Below are 22,619 nucleotides of genomic sequence, written 5' to 3' on the forward strand. Positions count from 1 at the left end.
TTGCTCCCGTGGTGTAAATCAGTTTATTGCCATGGGCTTGGAACGAACTGAAATCAAAGGATCCCTGCTGGTGCTTTCCACCACCTGAGGTTCTCCCCATCTCCTGCTATTGCTGAACAGCTATGAGATGCTTCACAGAGCATTTCCAGTTAATCTCAGGAGAAGTTTCCTTTAAAATGCCATGTATGCATGTAGCCTGTAGAGATTAAAAAAATAAAAAGCCTTATCTTATCAGTCCAGAAGACCCATAAAGTCCATAAATATGCTTTTTGTTGGTGTTTGTAGAAGGAAGATTTGATTAGCTGGTCTTAAATATCAAAAACCACAGTGCCTGCGTGCCAGGGTGTGCATACATAAGAGCTCGCAGAAGAGCAGTCAAAGAGTGCTCAAAGAGATTGTCTTTAGAACAAGTTTATTAAAAATAATGCAGCCAGTTACATATAAATGCTGACATAATTCAGGCATTCAAAGTGCTTGTAGAGATTGCCATTCGGAGCGAAGGACGGTAATTAGTCCTGTTAATAAGGAGCATGTTCCTGGGAAGAGGAGAATGATAATGGCAGAATGAGTCATTTCATCTTTAACACTAAATGGAAAATAAATGGCATCTGATCAGTTCCCCATGTGTAGTTTAAGATATTTTGAAGTGTATTTACCAATTTGCAGACTAATCCAATATGGGGGAGGGCCAGGGTTTTCTGCCATGTGAGCAAACAATTTATACATTGCTAATTGGGATAAAATAGAAGATTATTCAGCACTCAAATCTTGTGTGTAAGGTCTTGTTATCTCAGGGATGTGGTTTTTCTCAGTCTCGATGTCACAAGACTCGGCATTGATTCATGGGTTTAAAAGTCAGTGGACAGCACTGATGATAACTTCATTGACAGAGCAGAGGATGATTTTTTTTGCTATATGCATATATAAATATATGTGTGCTTATGTAGGTGTACATATGAATTAAATATATATGTTATATATATATTTTTTTATTTATATATATATATATATATGAGAAAGATTGCAGTATGTCCATCAAAGACTTGGAGCAGGGTGGCTGGGGCTGCAATGCTATGGGATGGTGCAATTGCATTCCCTCAGCAGAAGCCATCAAAGTGGGTCAGCATCAGAAAATTGCATTGTGTGTTTTTTCTTTTTTTTTTTTTTTTCCCCTCAAGGCACAAGGACTTCGCAAGGACTGTTGCTATGTGGGCACAAATGTTTCCTCCAGGTCTCCCAAGTGATTGCAGACCAATTAACAGGGATGGAAAGGCCAGATAAAATGTGTATGTTTGGGAAAGGGGAAATGCTGCTTTTATTTGGTGATTTTCTTGTTGAGAGCTTAACTTGGTGACTGAAGGATTGAACAGACCCCTCTCTGTACCTGTGGTGCAGGTGAGAGGTGTGCCTGGCTGCAGGTGGGTGGCTGCAGCTTGGGCTTGGTGTGTGGGTACCCAAAAAGTCTCCGTTTTCCATCCGGCATCTAAGGTACCACTTGCCTACTTAGTAATCCAGGGGAAATAAGAAAAGCCCAGACTTAAGGTACGAGGGAGGGCAGGGAAAACCTATTTTGGGTAGTCTGTCAGTCACAGCTTGACACTAATTGGTTGCAATAAGTGATCGTTCTCCATGCAAATTAGACTCCAATTTCCTCTCCGGTGTGTTCTATGCTGTGTGGGCCAGGGTCTCTATATACCGTTTAATGAGGCTCTCAGGTAGCTGCTCCAGGCTGAGCACAGAAACTCAAAGTGGTGCAAACAACTTTCCTCCTTGGCCACCCCTTGTTGGCAGAGAGCCCCCAACTTTGCTGCCATGTCCAAAGCTCACACTGTAGCCAAGCATCGAGACTGGTGTGCAGCAAAAAGAGAGACGTGTCTGCGCAGTTCATGTCTACCCCAGAATGCCAAAAAAAAAAAAAAGGAAAACCATATGTGTGTGCTTTTTGGGCTGTTAGTTGCCAGCAGCGCTTTGTGATTCAGTAGTTAACATTGTGAAATTTGGTGCGGCTTTCAGGGCTGTGCACTAACCACTGCTATAAACCTGCTCCTTACGAGACGCAGTTGTGCCCCAGATGTGGCCACAGTGCAGCAAGGCATCGTCACGGCGATCGCTTTTATGGGCAATGCAATATTTTACCCTGCCGACTTCTGATGGGGAGATAGATGTCGAGAGGCCGGATTGCTGGAGGTGCTTATAACATTGGGGTCCCGTCGAAGCCAAGAAGAAACCCTTTGGGGAGAAAAGAAGTGAAGCAAATTGAGCGTGGACTCTTTATCGCTTCTCTCTACGCGGTTTATAGACTGGCAAGGTAACTTGGCTTTCGTCTCGTTACTCAAAACCATAAGGGACGCCGGCTCCGCCGAGAGCTAAATTTGGGTAAAGGGCCAGGATTGGATTAGGGCTGGCGCTTTCTCTCCAATAAGCTCCAGCTCCGGTGGGCGTCACTCCGACGCCGGGAAAGCGGCTGGGGAGCTGCAGCTTCCCAGATGACCGAGGGCTCGTCCGGCCGCCGCAGGATGCGCCCTGCCCCTCTCATCCTCTCCCCTCTCTCGCCTTACGCACTGTCGGGTGCTTGTTTTTCCACGTGTGAATAAATGCCTATTTAGCCTTGGTAAGTAACAGCGCTTAATTTACAGGAGGCAAAAGCCTAAGCTGCTTTAATGCTGTGCAAATATTTGCATTGGGGAGTAATTTGCTTTTCCGCTTGCATTTCTGCCTGCTTTTGGAAACCCTGATTGTGCAAACCCTGCTTTTCCACTACCGGGCAGCTCGCACGGTAGCTGAGCTGCTCACGGAGGTTTTTGCTCTTTAACCATCACTGCTTGTCATTGCAAACCAGCACTGCAAATCCAGAGCCTGGGTTTGCTGCTGTCGCGCCACGATGGCATCTTGGACTTCAGTATTGCCCTGTTAATATTTGAACCTTGCAGGCACCGTAAAATTTTTTTACTCAACACGAATGGCTTTTGTGGCGCTTCTCTTGCCAGCTCCTTTGCTGCTCGGGCTTTTTTCTTTTTAACTCTGTGCGAGCATGTGAAGTGCAAAGTTGTGGGAGTCTGCAGCTTATCTTTAGCTCTCGGTTTCAAAATGTACTGCTTGCCTGCTCAGCTGTTCCAAGGATTTGTGTGGAATGGCAAAATGCAAATTTTGAACCTTTGACAGCTGTGTTTATAGGATGAAGAGCTATTTTAAACTTTAGGATGTTAGATTTCTTTCAATTGTAAATTCTGGAGAAAAAAACTCCTGTTTCTTTAAGGAGAAACAAATGTTGCTTTTAAGTGAAATGGAGACTTTTAAGCACTTAATCAAATTTGCTGAATTCAACTGCTTTTGAGTACTTTTGGAATTAAGCAAATAGGAAGCTGCATTTTACAGCTTGGCTCGCTAGTGACAAATGACGTGTTCGGCTGGAAAAAAGGCTTCTTGGAGCGGAATGCAAACTTGGCTTGGCCGGGATAAAGTTACTTCAGCTGTTTGCTGCTCTTAGGTGTGTTTAGCATGGTCCCCTCTTTGCATTTGTTTGGGCAGGGCAGATTGTTTGTGTGCCTTTGTGTTCCTTCGGCCTCCAAGCAGATGTTTTTATCCATGTAGCAGGGGGAAATCAGCATCCGCTGGGTTGGGATGGCTGGAGCCCTTCCTAAAGGAATTGGCAGCCAGAATTTGGGAAGGCAGCACTTCTGGCTTGAAGGTGCAAGTGAGCTCCAGCAGCAAAAATTTACTTGTTCTTAATCCCAGGCATCATAGGAGGACGTGGCTCTTGGGGGGAATAACAACAAAAAGGGATCAGCCTGTAAAGCCGTTATGTAGCTGTGCAAAAACCCCTGTCCCAGGAGGAGCTGGTCAAAAAAATGCCAAAAGAGAGATGCTTATGGCCCAACACGCTTGACTTTTCATCTGTTAGCAGGAAACGGGGGCTGCATCGCCGAGCAGAAGACGGCGCTTGTTTTTGAGGCAGATTCCGCTGAAAAGTGTGAATCATTTACTTTGCATTTTTGCGGCAGAGGCTGGGAGATGATTAAACGTCCTGTCTGCAGGAAATTGCCGGGAGACTGGAGCGTTTTCCTGAATCAGCCCCAGACGGGGTGTAGCCCTCGGTGCAGCACAAGCAGGCAGTGTTGCGCGGAGCCGTGCCGGGCCGCGCTGCCTCGGGCTGCTCCGGCCTCCCGGAGGCTTTGAAGGCTCTGGCTGCACGAGCCTGTTTTTGTTCTGCCGCTGCTGAAATAATGGCAGCAACACGCTGGTTTCTCTAACGACCTTGATTAAGTTATCGGGTATTCCCTTAATGAGCTACTTGATCAGCTTATGCCTTCAGTGAGTTTGTTCACCCAGGGAAGGAAAAAAATAATGGGAAAAAGGCTCCTTTCTTCCCCCTACACCTTTTAGAACATCTTTTCCTCTCCTCAAGGCAGCTGGCACCCTGAAAGCGTCTACAAGTCCAAATGAGCAGCCTTTCCTGGAGCTAGTGGCCTGGGATTTTGGGGAAGCTCCTGGAGAGCCGTGCAAAGTGGGAGCAATTTGTTAGCACCATCGACTGATGTAAGGATCCCCAGGAGGTGCCGGTGGTACCAGTGAAGGGAGCGAGAGGGGGTCCCCAAGTAAGGGGGTGCTCAGCTGTGAACCCTTCGGACAGGGCCCTGCTGCTTGGGAGCTTAGGTAGGCAGGAGGTCCCAGCTCATGGATGGTGACCTACAAATCCACATGCAGCATGGATAAGATGCCAGCGTTTTCGGAAGCGATGCAGGAAGGTGGGCATTGTTTTTTCTAGGAGACGGGCTCTGCAGGTGACAGCAAGCCTTAAAGACAAAAACATAAAAGAAAACGTGCACTCAGGTCTTCGGGATGCTGCAGGCAAGCGCATAGGAGCGGTCCTTCCAAGCACAGCTCCATGTGTTTGTGGGGCTGAGAGTGGGGCAGTGTCTGATGCCCAAGGGACAACACGGGCAGGAGATGCCGTGGAGATGCTGTATATAGCTCAGTCCAGACTGTTTTGGATGAAGGTCTCTGCTGCCCCAACAGCTGTACTTGGGCACCATCCCAGTCTGAACACTACATGCCATAAGTCCCCATCACGTCCAGGACCTCCAGATGCAAGTGGACAGAGACCAATGACAAAAAAAAAAAAGTCAGAGAAATAACTGCAATCAGCAAGAAAGCTTATTGTTGGCCTGTCCCCTCTGCCTTTTTCTATAAGTCCTGGGAGGTTGCTGCGATGAAGTAATTATGGCTGGCTTTCTCTTTAGATTCAGTGTGTTTGGATTTTTGCCTTTTGGGTGTTGTTTTATGCAGTGATGTTTCCCGCAGTTTGATTGTACGTGTGTAGTCCCGGCTCTTGATATTTTGTGCAAAGATAAAAATGAAAGAAAGGCTGGCCTTGGCAGGGAGGTGGGTATTTAATCACAGCAAAGCTCCTAGGAAAATGTGCATTAAATATTTATGGGACTGTATTCATTAACATTTTCACTGTGTGGGCACTGGGCAATGCAGGAAAACTGTCCAGAGAATTCAAATCTGTTACATAGCAAGAGACCTGGAAGGAGCTGCAGCAAAGGGAAGCCATGAACGCTTGCTTTGTTATCCTGATGTGTGCCGTGCAAGGAGAATGGGATTTGGATTTGCAATAGTAGGCAGTATTTCAGTAGTTTCACTTACAGTTCTGAAAACGCTCATGATAAATATTTTAGGTCTGATTTTTTTCTGACTGACATTAATTCATCTCCATTTCTATGTGAGTGCAGGTGGCTGACACCAAACATCCTGATTCACAGGCAGGCAATTAGAGAGATAAGCCTAAGTGACTTCATGTGTCTCCTTCTTAGCTTGCTCGACTCCGAGTTGCTTTAAAGGGATCGGATTAGCAGAGATTGAGTTCTCAAGGCTGCTGGAAATCAGCTGCTGCTCGGGGCCTTGTGTCCAGCACACGCTGTAGGTACCACGTTATGGAGCGAATTATCCGGGCGCGTGAAGTGATAGCATCAAGATTAGAGCAGGTGATAAAACGGTATTAGTGCTTGCTTCGTTAAGGAAGTGCAGTAGGTAACATATTGAATTACTCTAGCACTGTAAAGTACTTATATGTAGTAAACAAAGCTGATGTTTGGACCGTGTTTGTCGTGGAAGTACCAGTGTGTTTCTTTGCGCAAAGAAATTAAAGAAATCTATGTTCTGGCTTGAAATGCCATGTTTTTTAACCCTTGGACGTGATGTTTGTTGATATTCTGGTGCCAGCAGTTCACCGCCTGTTTGTAATTACTCCTCAGCTCTCCTCCTCAGTGTGGTCTGGAACTTGTTTAACATAGGGGTTGTATTTCCTTGATGTAAACATCTTCTGCTTTTCAGGCTTATTTGTTTTCTCGGTGCTCTCATTTTTTTTAAGCAGCAGGGACCCACGCTCGAAGGGATTAGTCCCTTCCTTAACGAGTGTAGACCTCAGATGTCCAACCTCCAAACATCCCCATGATAGATGCTGTTTAAGTGTCCAATACCCACTAAAAATCATTGGGAGCTGAACGCTTAACTACTACCAAAATACCCACTGGGATCTGAGCATCGGAGTCCTTCCAGTGACCATCTCTCTAGCAAAAAGGCAGCAAGAGTCAGTGGTGCTCCCTAGGAACCCCAGAACTGGAGAAAAATCAGAATTCAGCCATGGTCACAGTCACCTGTGTCAAAACTGCTACTTAATTTGGCTTTCAGGATCCAAAGTCTGTCAGCAAAGCCTCATTGCAACCTCCGTGTTCACTGCATTCACCATCCATAAAGCTTCCTAAATGTTGTTGGGGGAACGGTGGTGGAGCAGCCTGTATAACATGGGTAACCTTTTATTGCAATGGACTCCTCGGATGCGAGAACAGATTTAGCAAGTGCTACAAGGTGCCAGGAGGGGTTTTGGAGAGCTTAGCCCTCAGCTCTGCAAAACTTGGAGGATGCTCCCTTGGGTTCTGTAGCACGTGACAGGGACCTGAAGCCAAGCAGAAAGCACATCTGAGGTTTGCTATTTTCAGGAGCAGCATGGAGCAGGTACAGAGAAGTGCCATGGGGTGCATGGCTCTTGGCTTGCGTGTCCCGTTGTGCTCCTTCCCTGTGGTGGGTCTCTTGGGAAGCATTGGTGCCCAAGGGCCGAGCACGGGGGCTCTGCCAGCCTGGTCGATACTCAGTCTTGTTGGCAAAGGTCTCCATGGCTTAAGGAAGTCTTTGGATTTATCTGTTGTTTTGCCATGCTGCAGGCATCGGCATAGCTGTGGTTTGTAGCAAGGCCATCTCTGTTTGGATGATGTTCTGCAGAGTTATAGAAAAGAGCTGTGGATAGAGGAGACCATGTGAGGCTAAAGCCTGCTTCTGTCTCACCAGTACAGCAGTGGTTCGGGGGTGAATTCAGAAGTTTTATGGCTGGAAAAGATCCTTAATAATCCTCTGACTCATGCTGTAACGTAAGAGCAGGTCCTGGAGAGCCTGGGTGCACTGGTGCCCTCCAGGCAGACGCAGCCTGGAGCAAGGAGCTCAACATCTCCTGCCACGTCTGCCATCCTCAGCTGACACCAGCGGCAGGGAGCAGTGCTGGGCTTAGCGTGGCCTTCCTGATGAGTGACTGCAGGGAGCCTAGTCCCGACACAAGAAGGGTGTTCAAACAAACTGCGTCATGGTTTGAAACAAGCCTTGACCAAGACTGTTGGGCGCTGCAGTTACGAGGAGGCGGCCAAGGCTTGAGTCTGCATGAAAAGCCTTTCCTGCCCGGCAGCACTGGCGCTGCAAGAACGGGAAGGAATGAATTAAGTTCTCGGCTAAATCCCCCATTGACTTTGGATGAACTTCTACCCCATAACTTCTCGGCTGTTTTAAATATGCTTTCCAAGCCATTTAACCATTGCTATGCAAGAATGTCCCTGTGTCTGCCTCCCAGTCCTGTAAAGTGTTCCCCGATGTATAAGGGTTCTCTTTTACGCTACTTTAGCTTTTCATGAGTTGTGGAGACTATTTTAGTGCTATTTTCTCACTGCCAACTGTCAGCAAGGCTGGTGTGGACAGGGACAAGTGCCTCAGTGTATTTCCAAGGAATTTTATTTAACTTCAGCCCGTAGCACAGCCAGACACTTCAGAAAATGATCAGTACAGGTCCATCAAGAAGGATAATGGACACGTGCTCTCTGTAGGTGATGTTTTTGTCACTTTTGACCGTTTTCTGCAGAGCTGTTCATCTTTGAGACTTTGCGGATTTCAAAAAGTATGAGTAGTTTGCCTCAATGTAGAGGTGAGGTGTTTTTATTCAAAGCCACATACCAAATCACAGTCAATACTAAAAATCAACTCAGTTTTCATGGCTCTTCTGTGCAAAGTATTGCTTCCTCGGGCCAATGCGCCAAGGCCAGGAAAGCTGCTTTCCCCTGGGGCTCTGCATCTTATGCAAAAGGAGAACTTTAGAAAAATCATAAAACTTTTTCAGAGTAGAGATATTCAGCCTACAGCAAGTGGCAAAATCCTTCTTGGCCATGGGTATGTGCTGCTGAGTGTAGCAGACGCTCAATGAAGGGAAGGCAGCTGTTGAGCTGTGATTGCTGCTTATTACACTAATTATAATAGTCTCGCTGGTGTTGTGAGCAGCTCTTTCTCCTCCCTCCATCTGTCTGTTTTGTCCATCCATGGTTGCTCTTCTTTGAGATGGGGCCTGTCTTTTTGGAGATATGCGTTTGAAGCATCTTGTGCAACGGGACCCCTGACTGCCCTCCCATCAGCTCATGTGAGGAAATTGTAATGGTTTTCGCATGGAAGAAATTATTAGAGTTGAGCTGTTCAACCTGAACTGAAGGCCAAGGAGAAGTGTGTTGTTGGTCCTGCTGTGCTGCTCCATGTGTCCAGGTGGCACGTACAGGAACCATAGAGTCTCCCAGCCTCTAAATTGCAGCTCTTTTTGTTGCAAAGAGACTGATAGTTAAATATGCAAGAGGAAGAGAGCACTGCCGCTTTGGGTGCCCACCTGTTTTTTATTTATTTGGGGGATTGGATTTATTCATTGTCACACAGCTATCGCTTTGAAGAGCAATCCGCTCCCAAGCAGTTGGCAAAATGCTTTCTGGATGACCAAACAATGGGGTTCCCTAAATCTCTAGCAGCAATAATTGCTTCTAAAAGGCTGATGTGTTTAGTCTGCTAACGTTTAGCAAACACGCTTGCTTCGCCCTTTGAAGATAATGCTGCGTGCAGCACAGAGTGGAAGGGGGGGGGGGGGAAATGAAGAAATGTCCTGTGGTTTCCAGGGTGCTTAATGGTCGATCAGAGCAGCAGTGTTGAATGGTGCTTTTGCCTTCTGCAAGACACCCGCGATGGGGCTCAATGAACCCTTTGGGTGCTTGGTACTGCAGCTCCCTTAGCTGTGTCAGGGATGCTCTTACCATCCAGGAGGGAGCCACTTTCCCAGTTGTCTCTAACCCAATACGGGGTTATCTCAGTCCGTCCCTTCGAGTCCCGCTTGCCCCGTGCCCAGTTTAACCAGCTTTCCATGTAGATGGTGGTAAGATAGAAGCGGGTGAGCAGCTCTGTGATCTCCACTGCGCTTCCTGTGTGTCCGATCCGCTGTGCCATGGGATGCTTCCCGGCTGCTTCCCGGTGATTCCTCCCAAGCAGATTGTTTTCCTCAATTAGTATTCTACTAGAGAAGTTTTACTTTAAAATATCTTCCTCTGTATAGCAGCCAAGCCATAAAAGAAAGGAGAGAATGAAGTAACTTGCAGGCCAGGAAGCTTATCACCAGGAAGGCTGTTCAAATTATACACTTAATTAATATTTAGTGAATTATTTTTACCCTGGCTTTAGTATTCAGACTCCTTAGGCAGATAAAACAATGAAATAGCTTGTGCCTGAGATTTTTAGCGGCTAAGCTGTATAAAATTTCAGATCTTTAAGTTCTTGCAGGCAACATTAAAGCCTTTTAATTTCCATGAGTTGAGCTCTGTATAAATCACACCGGGGTTGGCATATCTCATGGGTGCTTGTGGCAAGAGTAATGAATTTCATGGCTCGTTATGAGCTACTAAAACCAGTACAAACACAGAAAGCCCATTGTAATCTCAGCGTATCATTCAAGGAAGCAATTTATTCCTAAGTATGAACAAATGTCAAGCTACGCTAACAAATTGTTATTACTAATTAAAACAAGGAGAATAACAGCAAACACCTATTGTTATTTATGCACCATACTGGGCTGTCATGGCAATATCTGAGCTCTGTCCGGCATTAACCATGGAGAAGGCAAGACTGGGGAACTCATGGTTTCCTAAAATGCCTCGACCTGCTCTGGACACCCCATGCAGGGCACAAGGATGTGATTCGAAAAGAGCTTATTTGGTGAAAGCACCTAGTCTTAAATTTAGTTTTTGATAATGTTACCTCCCCCACTTCTCTTTTTTTTTCTTTTTTTTTTTTTTTTAAGGGCAAACCTAGATGAACTGTGCAAGTCTTATTATGGATGGACTTTGGGATGTGTCTATGGGAAATGATGCCTGTCAGTCCCCATGGTTATAGGAGCTGACCACTTGAGAGCAAGTATAAAATAAAAACTTCTTCTCCAGCTCCTGCTTCCAAAGGGGAAATGAAATTTTCCGTAAGTCCTGATTCCCCATGGCAAATCTCTCCGATTTTTGGCACGTCTGTTCCCGTTGCGGGTTAAATGGGTTGAGTGCCTGGCAGAGGGCAGGCACCTCTGTGCATGCAGCTAGCTCCTACATTTGCAAATACACTTGCAAACTGAAAAGGCTGGAAGGCATCAGGAGAACTTGTTCAGAATCATGACCGATGGATGCAGAATAACGTGGGAGCATCAGGCCAGAAGCAGAATTATCCAAGCATTAGCGTATAACTTCATTTAACGCAGCTCAAAAACAAGGCTGGAAATAGGTCTTTTCTCTGTAGGTAGTAAAGAGTAAGCACCTATATTTTTCTTTTGTCAGCAGGAGAAAACATGTGCCTGGGCAACCACTGACGAATTTGGAAGAAAATGGGCTAATATTTATGCTCTTTAGCTTCAGGGACCTGACTGAAATGCTTGGCTCAGGGCATGATTGCCCAAGTTTTTCTTAATGCTCAGATGGCATAAGGGCAGAGAGGAACGGAGTCCAGATAACAGCTCAGGGAAGATCTAACCAGTTGGGTTTAAATAGGGAAAAACTGTGCTGGTGTCCCTTGTGTGCAGCTCTGGAGAAGCTGGAGATTCCCCTCTGGGCTGGGGATGGTGACGCAGGTGGGACCAGGTGAAGCCACGAGGTGAGTCATGGTGCCTTGTGTCCTGGTGCCGCTCGTCCATGTGTCTCTCCAGGATGGAGCAGAATGCAGCGCCTTGATTTTCTTTCTGGGGTCAGTGCTGTTGTCTGGTTCAGGGGGTGCTTCAAGTTTCGGTAGAGAAAGTCATATCCTGGCTGCCCCTTGCTGCATGGATTCAGGAGGAGGTGGATGAGCACGCGCAGGAAATTCCCAGGGTGCAAGCAGTGACCCAAAACATCCCATTAGACCAGTCTGAAGCAAAAGGGAAAAAAAAAAATAATCACCTAACATGATAATGACCCCGACAACATCAGGTAGCAGAAACGGTTACAATGAGGGAATCTTGAGCTGTTGCCAAAGTGCATGTTAATGCACACTTTCAGGGTTAGTTGGTTATCCTGTAAATACATTTTGTATTTTATGTAAATGGAAAATTAGCTTGTGTTGCTGATCAAAGGCTTAGATTGTTGGAAAACATACCTCAAGATAAGCTGAAGATTTATGAATTTTCTTCACTGCATATTTTCAGCGAACGCTTTATTGTTTGTGGAAGGGCCCCAAGAAAAATATTTGATTAAAAATGCTGCGCTGAGTTTATTTAGCTTAAATATCAATGCAGAGCTTTAATGAGACTTTTGTAGACATTGTTAAAGGGGGCTGTTAAAAAGTACTCTGATGAAGAATCCTATCAGGCTAGCAAAGAGAGGAAAGCAAAACAAAACATAAGCATCCCGATTGCTGTTTGCATACTGCTGTACATTTGATCTCAACATACAAAAGTGAAAATCAGAGCTGTGCGGAGTTAAAGCTGGAGGCCATGAAAAAGCCTTCTCGTTGTTAAGCTCTCCAAAGCTTCTTGCATTAAGGTGATTAAAAAAAAAAAAAAGAGGGAGATACTATGGTTGATTGAAATTCAGACTGCGACTCGCTGCACTGTGTCACAGCAGTGCGTGAGGCTGGAGATGGCTCCTTTGAGCGGCTGGTAACACGGTGGGTTGAGGATGGGTTCAGCATCCAATAGTCCTTTCCTGATGTGTTTCCTTGCAGGCAAGCTGGGGGATCTGTGGGGCCAGGGCGTGGGTTGATGCCCACGGAGCAGGGATTTGCACGTTGGTGGGTTCCAGGGATGCTTTGGTGGTTTCTGGAGCAGAGGCAACTTGTATTTGCAGCTGTGGGATGCTGCTGGCTGACAGCAGCACAGCAGGGTGGGCACTGTAGGTACCCACAAAGACAGCGGCTCCGCCTGCACTTTCACAGGCGCTCAGCACCATCCGGTGAGATTTTGTGACATTTTGTGCTTTCACGCCTGCAGGTGCCTGCACTGGGTCGCAAGAGTGTCTTGGGGCTGCAGGGTGTGAGTTGGTCGTGCTTTGCAAAAATTAAATCTTTTTCCTAAACTGCACACTGCATTTACAAACCCCGGTCCTCGCATATCCATGTGGTAAGTGGCCTAGAGGATGTCACGGGTAAGCACCTTCCCATCCACGTATCCAGGCTTGAAACACCTTTGGTCCTGTCAGCTACGGTGCATTGAGAGCTCCTGTGGCATAGCCAGCCGCCTTAAATCAAGCCTGGTGAAGGACATCAGGTCTCTCCTGGAGAGCTCGGAGCTGCTTCCTCGCACGGAGCCCACAGCCAGAACAGGATCTTCACGACACTTGCGGGATCATATGGTGCCCTTATGCTGCACAGCCTGTGGAGCTGTGCGGAGAGGATGCAGAAATGGCAAGTGACCAGCCAAAAAACCCTCGTACGTGGGACAGCTTAGGGAATCAGCTGTCCAAATGCTCATCCCCAGCATTGCTAAGCTGTTAACAACGCAGGCAGAAATTCTTGCTGGGGAACTTCAGTGCTAGGCAGGGTTCCCAAGTGGAGCTTGGAGTTTTTTGAGGGTTTTGCTAAGCAACTTTCCACGAAGGACCATAGAGAACCACAGACAGCAGCTCCAAGTTTAGACCACTGAACCACCCAGGTACCTTCAGGCACCCGCACAGTGGTGATGAGCTGCGCAGGCACGGAGAAGAGGACGTCTCAAGCAGCTTTGGCACCAGAGGATGCCCCAGAGAGCAGCCCAGTTGTGCAGGATGCGCTGTTAGGAAACACAGGTAACTGCTTCTGAAATATGAAGAAATCAGCTGCCGTGCTTCTGGGTTGTAACTCCCCTCCTGTGTCATCTGCCGAGGGCCTCAAGGGCTTTAAAAACGAAATTCCTTCTTGGAGACTGACAGCATGGATCCTGACCCGCGTCTCGGCTGAAAATAACTCGCGTCAAACACAGCGGCGGCAGCAGCAGGAGAAACGTGTCTGTCTCGCACAGTCTCAGACATTAACCGTATGGAGGCACCAGCAGCGGTCCCAGGGAAAAGCAGCAGTCCCGGGGAAAAGTCTTGGATTCGTTGTCCCTGTCCCTCCCTCTGCAACCTGTTCCTGCTTGCAATTTTTTGGGGACAAGACACCCCCATGTAGGGCTTTGAAGAAGCCCTGGGAGTCTGTCAGGAATGTGGGAGGGCTTCATGTGTCTGGGCTCCCCGGCCTGGACAGGATTCCTGCTGCAGAAGAGAGGCTCCTGACCCCTAAGCGTGGGTCCCTCCCCATGTCATCAGGGGACACACTGTGCTACCGCCTGGGACCCTCTCCTGCTGATGCCAGTTTGCTGGGAGCAACTGGCTCCCAGAGCAGAGATTTCCCTGCAAATTACAGGGGTGAGTGTGGGAACAGAGAAGCGGAAAAATACTGTACGTAACCAATTCTGTAATTCTGTGGGCAACAGCAACACTGGGAAAGTATCTGCGGTGCACACCAGGGCCTGACTGTGCACTGGGAGCAAGCAGAGGCTGTGCTGGGGACGGGGGAAACCTGCTGCTTGGTGATCTTGGGGTGTCCCGGCCGCCTGTAGCTGCACAGCCAGGGTCTTGGATAGGTTGGAGCCTGGTGGGCATGTGAGGTAGCCCAGGGCTGTCACGGCAAGCACTGCCGGTTGCAATAGCAGGTGTCTGCTAAATAATTCAGGAAGGCGACTTGATCTGACATTCATCAGGTGTAGGTGCCTGGTGACCTTGAGGATGACAGGCGGCCGCCACGGTGGCTTCCTTGTAGCTCCTTGTGGTCGAGGGAATAAACAGTGTCTCGCAAAGCCCTGTTGCTTGGCAGCCAGTTGATGTGCCAGGTGATAGCGGTGCTACTTATGAAATGCGGGCTTTCATAATGATGCTTTTGTCAAATCAGCTTTAGGGATGGATCTGTGAAAATGGCAGAAAGCTTAAGGTCCGCTGAGATCAAGTTCCTGTCATCAAAATCAGCAGCAAAGGGCAAAAAGAGCTGTGTTTGCAAGCAGAGTTGGTCCTCTCTTGCTTCCAGACCTGAGCAGCTCCCTGCTTTTGATGAAATTCATATTTTTCTACTTGAATAGCTCAAGCTTTACCCCAAATTGCACAGAACATTTGCTTCGTTGCCAGCAATTGTCAATGTCCATCCCTGTACTTGGGGAAGAGACCTTTCAAGATCTGCTCCATTGGCTTGGGCCTCACCTTGCTTCTGAGTGAAGCGCCTGTCTCACCTGCATCATGCGCAGGATCCATCTGCCAGTGCCATGTATCTGCTGGAGGTTCTCCAACGCATGACCTTTCTACAAGCGTTGGAGTAGGTAGCAGTAACGCAGAGCATTTGCCAACCCTCCAGCGCTTGTTGGAACAGGAAATTTCATTTCCACCTTCCTAAAACAGTCTGGAGTCCAAAAGTGGAATCTCCTAATCTGATTTCTAGGCTTGGAATAGCCTGTTCCTTGACTCTTGGAGATATTTAGGCTTGCAAGTACCAGAGCAGAATGTCTGCCAGGTGTGATGATGACTGTATGTACTGTCCTGAGACACAGAGCTCTTCTGTAGGCAGGTAGTCATGTAGCAGAGATGTTACAAGCACTCATTTTACTTGTATCTGTGACCAGAGCTTGTGATGCTCACCTGTGTTTCAGCTTTGTGCATCAACTTAATAAGTTTGCAGTTTTGGGTATCAGTCCATTCTTGGGTATAAACCAGTCAGCCCAGATAGCATCCAAAATAGTTCATAGCACTCATCTTTCCTGTAGGCTCCTCTGTTGCATGAGGAGCAGGCAAGGCTTGGAACCTGGTGGTCACAACTACCATGGACTGGGTTGCAGGAACAACGCTGGACAAGAAACGGGTTGGAAACACCAGCTCTTGCCCTGCCAGCCTTTCCTCCATGCGTGGCTGGCTGGCAGTTCTGCCCAAGTGGCACTTGGGGCACGAATGAGCTCTTTGCTCCCAAGTGATCCTAGCTAAGGGCCTTTGCTCCTTGAAGGTTAATGATGGTAAAGTCCGTCATTTGACTCGTATTCGGTGAAAATTGGTGCCTGTAGGACCTGCCGTTTTGAACAGTGCACATTTTTTGTCTCAGTTGAAGCCCTTAATTTGCTATCGTGTGGTTTTAGCAGTATCCTTCCAGAGAAGATTACTAGAGTAGACACGGGTAATTTCTGCTCTGCAGAGTTTCTCCTCTACATTATCATTTTGTTAGCAGGCTTCTCTTTTTGCTTTTGCCTGGATCCATTTTGTCTCATTTCCTTTATATTTTAATTAACATGTTCTGAATTTAAGAGGGAAAGACGTCATCTTGGGGCCTTGGCACGTTAACCATGTGGAGCCGCGTTGACAGCCTGCCCGACGCACCCGGGCAAGGCAGCAGGAACGAAACGTGCCAGTTGAGGAGGTTGAAGGGTCGGAGAAGCTTTTCCTCCCACAAATACTGTTTATTTGTGGAATTGGAAGACGTTGAAAGGAACCTCCTCAAATCTGCATCTTTCCTTGGGAAAAGTAGGGCTGCTGCTTCATCCTTGGGGAAAACGCAAGGAGCACAAAAGCCAGGAATATCAGATGGATTCCCATGGCTTGGCTGAGCTCCGCTTGGATAGGCCATCACAAAACCCACCTTTGAGCTGCCATTCCCAAAACTTTGGAGTTGCCAGAAGGTTCGACTTGGTCAGATGCAGCAACAGAGCCACAACTTGAACTCACTGCTGCAGTTTTAATCTAAAAAAATAGCAAAACCTGTAAATGCTTAAATATATGTTAATGGCCATGAGTATTTTGGCCATCTAATCCCACGTCAGAGGAGGTCTCTGCATTTTCTCTTGGCTTGTGCGTTCTGGGATGGGTTAAGTCGGGGCAGCCCTGATAAGAAGCTAGGCTGATTTATCCCAGCTCAAGATTTCGGCCTTGATATTTTGAGTGTAATTCCATATAATGAAACCTAATTTATGATCCTTAATAAAAACCATAATCTAAGGCATTTGAAACTGCAGAAAGACTCACAGCTGTATTTGCTGCATCCTTCTGTGTTCTATAAACATATTTAATATTATTGCCATCCCAAGGGCTCAGCGATCCTGAGCCAGGCCCCCGAAGTGATGAGCACCTAACAGAAACGATATGTGTTGGGCAGGTTTTATTTGCCTTCTGTATCTCTCTGAGCACCCTCCTTCCAAAAAATTTCTTTTTAATTTCTCTCCACAGATGTAAAAGCTAAGCAATACATCTCCCCCAACACTTAACTTGAGTCGGATTCATTTTCAAGCCCCTGATTCCAACGTAACGAGCTTTAAGAGCTTCAAAAGGGATTTGGCAGTATAGCTCATTGCGTGTATTTTCTTTTCCTTTATGTGGGGAGGGAAGCGCTGAGGAAGGAAGATTTAGCTGCCCTAATAAGCTAGCAGAGTCCTTGCATTTGCAGTAGTTACCTGAGCCGTACATAAAACGCGGGGCCCGTGATGCTCTCGAGGCCAAAGGAGAGGAAAAGTATTAAAATATGCAGCAGCCCAAATGCCACACTAATAACTTGTGTTCCCCAGAATATTTAGCCCTGCTGGTGCTCCAGCAGGCTGTGTCTAAAAACCAGTGGGGAATCGCTGCAAATGACTGCAGAAAATAATTAAGAGGGTATGGGAAGCTGGGAGAAAAGCGATATGGGGGTTCAGAGCCTGAAGAGCTGGTTGCTTTAGTGGCCCCGTGAGCGTGACAGCGAGTCGAGCAGCTGGGGTCAGCAGCAAAGACAGCGACGATTCGAGGAGGATAATTGGCATCTTTGCGCCGCTTGGCGCAGAGCCAGGTGTTTAAAACGCCCCAACCGGACAGCGAGGGGCTGTTTTTCCTCCTCCTCGCCCCTCGGCGGCCGCGCGGGGCTCACGGATCCCCCCGGGCGGGCTGCTTTCCGCGTGGAGCAGCGCCGGGCACTGTCCGGATGCGGGCACGGGCGCTGCCTCCCGGCGCTGCTCATTAGCATGCAGCAGAGGCGAGCAATGCAACAGCGGAGCCACCGCTGCAGCTGGACGTCCCGCCGGAGCGCCGCACCGCGCCAGGGCTCCCCTGGGACGGCCACCGCAGGGACGCGCAGCCGGGCAGCACTGAGGGCATAAATCCCGGAGGTGCGCGGGGCAGGGAGCGCCCGCAGCAGGTTTTCCAGCAACCAGGGCGCTGTGCAACGCGTGCCGCTGGGGAAGGGCTCGGACAAAAGCGCGCTGCGCGCCCGCCGCGGAGGATGCAGGATGCTTTATTGCACTGCGGCGGGCTCGCCGCTCCCGGGAGCAGCCCCCCAGCGGAAAGTAAACTGTCAAAACTAGCACGGCGGAGCATCCCCGCGGATATTTCCACCTTTCCTCGTCGAGAAGAGGTAAGAAGCTGCCTTTTGTCCGCTGCTTACAAGTTGCCCTGTGTCTTCAGGAGAAAAAAAGAAGGTAAAAGGGGAAGAGGAGGAGGAATAGCAGTGTTTTTGTGCATGCACAGAGCCGGGTGGTAACTTTGCTCGATACGCCGTTCGTGGCTGGTGACCTTTGGAGGGGCTGCTCTCTCCTGCAGCCTTTGCTGTCCTCGTTGTTTACCACTGTAAAAGGTTAATTGGTAAATGGCATTTTTGCAGCTGCAGGGGGTCAGAGAGAAAGGCTGGTGCTATGTTAATGAATATTTCCTTTTTTTAATAATATTCAGGAAGGCTCAGCTGGTTTTAAATAAGAATTAAAAAAACCCTCATCTCTCAGCATTAATTTTTTGCTTGGATGAATGCAGGCTCAGGAAGGATGGATTCAGGGGGCATTTTCTGAGCAAGCTGCGTGCAGGCTGACGTTCTGGCAGATGATATTACTGCTTGAATGTTTGTGTTGCTTTTGGAATCCTAAAGATAGAGAGTTTTAAAGTAATAATCTTACTGCAGCCTTCTTTTTAATGCTAGCACGCTTAGCTATAAATTAATCTAGAACTGAAAGCAGGGGGTTTAGAGGGGATTGCATTTTATTCAATGCAATCTTTTAAAGTCAAATTTCCTCCTTTTATATTACTTGCAGGATCATTTTAAGCAAATGCGACACAAACGTGACCTGTGACCACGGAAAGATTTTAATCCAGTTACTCTTTGTTTTACAGTCGTGAATCCTCGGTGTTGCTAAACAGCGACTGAATCTCCTCAAACCACCGGGGATTAGCGCTGGGCAGAATAATGCCAAAATGATTATTCACAGCAGATGTAGGGTCGTCCTTCTCGTTTTAGCCATGTTATCTTGCAACTTATCTGACTTATATTTATTCAGCAATTATTCGACCTGCTGCGGGAGCGCTCGCGTGTCTCCCGTCAGCGCGTTGCTTTTCTGCGGGTGCTGCCTCGAGCCTGGGGCAGGGGTTTGTAAAGCTAAGCTATCTGTGGCTAACGAGATTATATTTGGCGTCGTATTTTAATCCTCTCCCGCCGTTTGTTTTATACCGTCTGGGTGCTGCTTAACAAAACGGGCCGGCCCTTGTGCTTGCTGTTGGGAGCTGTGCCGGGTTTAGCCAGTCCAGTGGCGATGGCTTTCACAAATGCCTCGGGATTGCCCATCTCAGGGGTCGCTGCTTAAGCTTCAACTTTGGAAATAATGGCAATATTTAGAAGACTCGCAGCGCAGGGCTGCTCATCCCCCTTCTGAGCATTTTGCCTGTCAGCTGGATTTTTCTTTCCCTTTAGGATGGAAGGCCCAGAATGTGCTCAAATTGAAACACATTTAGTGCTTCCCGTGGTTTTTGCTTATCATGCTGCAAATCCAAGCTGCTGAAGTCCCTTTAAATAGCATGTACAGCCTCAGGGCAAATCACAGCACAACTGCTCTGCTTGAGATGATTTCTCAAAGACCATCGCTGAAAAGCCAAGCTATGAGAGCTACAACATGGTGGGTAGAGGGAAGGGATGGGAAAATAAAGGCTGTTTAGGGAAGACAAGTATTGTGAAAACTTTACAGGACTATGGAGACCCTCATGCTGAGAGGACACAGGTTTCTCCTGGGCTCATTGAGTGCTGATGGTGGATCCAGAGTCTAAATTTTGACAGAATCAGAGGTTTGGAGTCAATTTTCTAATCTCAGTTCTTTCAGTAGAAAGAAACCTACTGAGATACAGCTCTGTGGCATGTTAGGCTGCAATGCTCCTGAGTGGTGGAGCTGCACATTGTAGAAGATAACTCGTGCTTTTGGCCAGGCTTTTTGCAGCGTACGCCCATGTCAACAACTGTGAGCGCTCTTGAGTACAGCATGCTGCTGAATGAAGGAGGGTTTAGTACTGCTGCTGTTATCTCATCCTGCTTCATCAGCCCTCTGGAAATGGTGGCTGGCTAATCCGGACCTCCTAGGTCAGCCCTTTCCATGGCTCCCTCTTCCTTTCAAAGTCTGGAGGTTGGCTTGAACTTCGCTTGACTTCTAACTTTGGGGTTGTTGATGTTATTTAGCCGTCTCATTTCTTCAGCTTGGAAACTAAGAGTTTCCATTTCTTCTTCGCAAGCAGGGGAAAAGATAAATGGTTGTTATCATTTCCAGAATTCCAAGAGCTGGAGTTCTAAAGAAAAGAAAAAAAACATAAATATTTTCAGATGAGTGGTAAGATTGAGTTGGCAATTTGAGTTGGCACTTTGCCTGCCCTCGTATTACCTATAAAATGAAAGAATACTGCATCTTTTACAAAATATCTTGAGAACTCTAAATAGGAGGTTCTTCTGAGATTTCTCTCGTTATTAATAATTGAATGTTTTATCTTATACATATGAAGTTTCATGGTTAGGGTCAGAGGTTTCATCTCCTAAGAGCAGCCTCAGCAGTGTGGTTCAGATTAGGAGAGCATTTCTGCACCCTGCACCTCTCTGCTCTTGACTGGGTTCAGGAGCCCACCTGGGAAGCAGCCCCACTTCTTCTGGTTTGAAACAGCTTCAGGGTAACTCTTGATTCAAATGGCAAGCTGATGTTTTCAGTTCATCCTTCACTGGGTTCTGAGAGATTCTGCCACAGCTCTGGAGTGCAGGACTGGTGTCTCACCTGCCAAAGAGAGCACAGGCACAAAGATGGCACAAACAGAGCCTCCATTGGGGATCTGCGTTTTTCATGCCTTCTTTTTGCCTAAATCCCCTAGTCTTGCCTCAGAGGAGCACAGCTTTGTGCTTTGATGACTGTTCTTATCTATCACATTGTCCTGAAGGCCACAGACAGCGAAACTGGAGGCTGCTGTAGTCCATGCCACACGGAAGCAGCGACTTGGGGACAGGGTCATGGGCAGATGTTCAACCCACTCCCTGAGTGAATGGTCCCAGTTCACCATGAAGGCAGACCAATCAGAAAGTGCTCTGAGACTGCTTTTGTTCAAATTTGGCAGAAACTGACAATGCTGGGATTTGGCTTTTGAGGGTTTATTTTTCCACAATTAAGCAAGAATAAATCTTGCACTGGTAAAGGTTTTTTTTTTTCCTTTTCCTTTTTTTTTTTCCTGAGTCTCAAAAAACAAAATTAATCTCCGATCTGAGACCAAGCACAGACAACTTCAGCCAGAGAGGAGAACTATTCCAGGAGTTCTTAACACTCAGAAAAGGATGTTGTAATAAAAGCTTCAACACAGCCTTGAATGCCTTAACGATTGCTGCTGTTGGCACTGTGAGGGTCAGAGGGAATTACAGTAATGCAGCAGTGAAAATCTGACTTGCCTCTCAGCAAATCAGGCAGATGGAGAAGATGGAGAGGAGTCCGGTTTGTTCCTCCTCCGTTGCTTCATTTGGTTTCCAGCCTACTGCAAACCTTTCCTGAGATGTGCAAGTTCTGCTGTTATGGCTGAAATTAGTGGGGATTCTGCACCATGAGTAATTGGGCTGATGGTTTATTTTGCTCTTCCAAGTTTTCTGGCATTACTTTCCTGCCTGCTGTGTTTCTACTGCAGCAGTTCGATATTTTAAGCCTACTGTTCCCAAAATATCTTGGGTCAAGTGAGCGTTGCCCTCCTCAGCAGCCATTGCAAGCCACCAAGGGCACCTTCTGCTCCAGCTGTGAACTGCTGCTTTGTTAGGTGTGTTTGTGTCTAGTTCAACTCCTTTATCCTCTTACGCCCTAGTTTTGGAGATGAAGCTTTTAACTAAGCTTCTTTTTAAACCCAGGTAGCACAAAGTCTTTGCAGTTTGTTCCTGCTGATAGTTTTTCCTGATGAAACAGACCCATGTGAGAGCCATGAAGCTACCAAAATGCTTTGTGTTGAGAGATGCTGCTTTGTAGGTGAGGTCTTTGGTCACCATGGGCCTCTGTGAGCAGTGACTTGGGTATACTGTGAGCATTTGGTTCAAATACTGGTTTCAGGGAAGTTGGAGAAGGAGGTAGAACTCTGGTTCCTGTGTCTGGCTCAAAGTTGGCAGCTCTTTCCTCAGTCTGTCAATTTAAACTCAGACAGACATTAGGCGGCCGCTTAAAAATGTCTCTGGCTTTTGCTCTGTGTCAAGCTTTGGAGAAACCATGTCCAGGGTGGTTCCTCCAGAGATGGCACTGAGGAACAGGGTCCTTCATGGAGCACCTGACCCTGGAGCTCGTCTGTTCTGGGCAGAACTCAGGGCTTCTCTGACAGCGCTGATGTTTAGGGAGATGATGGAGAAACCGAGGAGCAGACAAGGTTGGGGGGAGGTCTGGTGGACTGGTCCCTGTCATACCCAGCCATGAGTAGAAAAGCAGCCAGGTAGAGGCCTGAAGCCAGCTGCCATGTTAACCCATGGGTTGCACATTGGTAACCTCACGCTCTGATGGAGACCAGGGCATGAATACTTGGTGGCTACTGGCACGGCATGGCCACCGGGCAGGCTGCCACCTCCCTGCGCTTCTCCTGGCAGCTGCTGGGCCTTTGGTCGCAGCAGGCTATGGTGGAGCAGTGTTGCTGAATGAAACATGCCTGTGGGAAGTCCTATAGCAGCCCTTCTTCGAGCACATTGCAGAGCCCCGTGCTGCCTTCCTTACGTTGGCTCCTTAGGTTTCTCCTTGGTGATCTCCAGATGCAGGATTAGCCTGAAAAAAAGAAGTGAACAACTGTTAATGTTTCATTTTAGATCAG

The 22,619-nt window shown here is 47.5% G+C and overlaps 1 protein-coding gene across 1 annotated transcript in view; it reads left to right on the top strand.

The window, feature by feature from the left end:
- The first annotated feature begins 2,547 nt into the window (after positions 1-2,547).
- PRICKLE2 (prickle planar cell polarity protein 2) overlaps positions 2,548-22,619 on the top strand; it is a 49,675-nt gene continuing 29,603 nt past the window's right edge. Inside the window, exon 1 of the mRNA XM_026052687.1 lies at positions 2,548-2,611. The gene's annotated coding sequence lies outside the window, so the exon portion shown is untranslated. The remainder of the gene's footprint in view (positions 2,612-22,619) is intronic.

This window comes from Nothoprocta perdicaria, unplaced genomic scaffold, assembly GCF_003342845.1.
Source record: "Nothoprocta perdicaria isolate Ctin4 unplaced genomic scaffold, notPer1 scaffold_9, whole genome shotgun sequence".
Taxonomy (NCBI): Eukaryota; Metazoa; Chordata; class Aves; order Tinamiformes; family Tinamidae; genus Nothoprocta; species Nothoprocta perdicaria.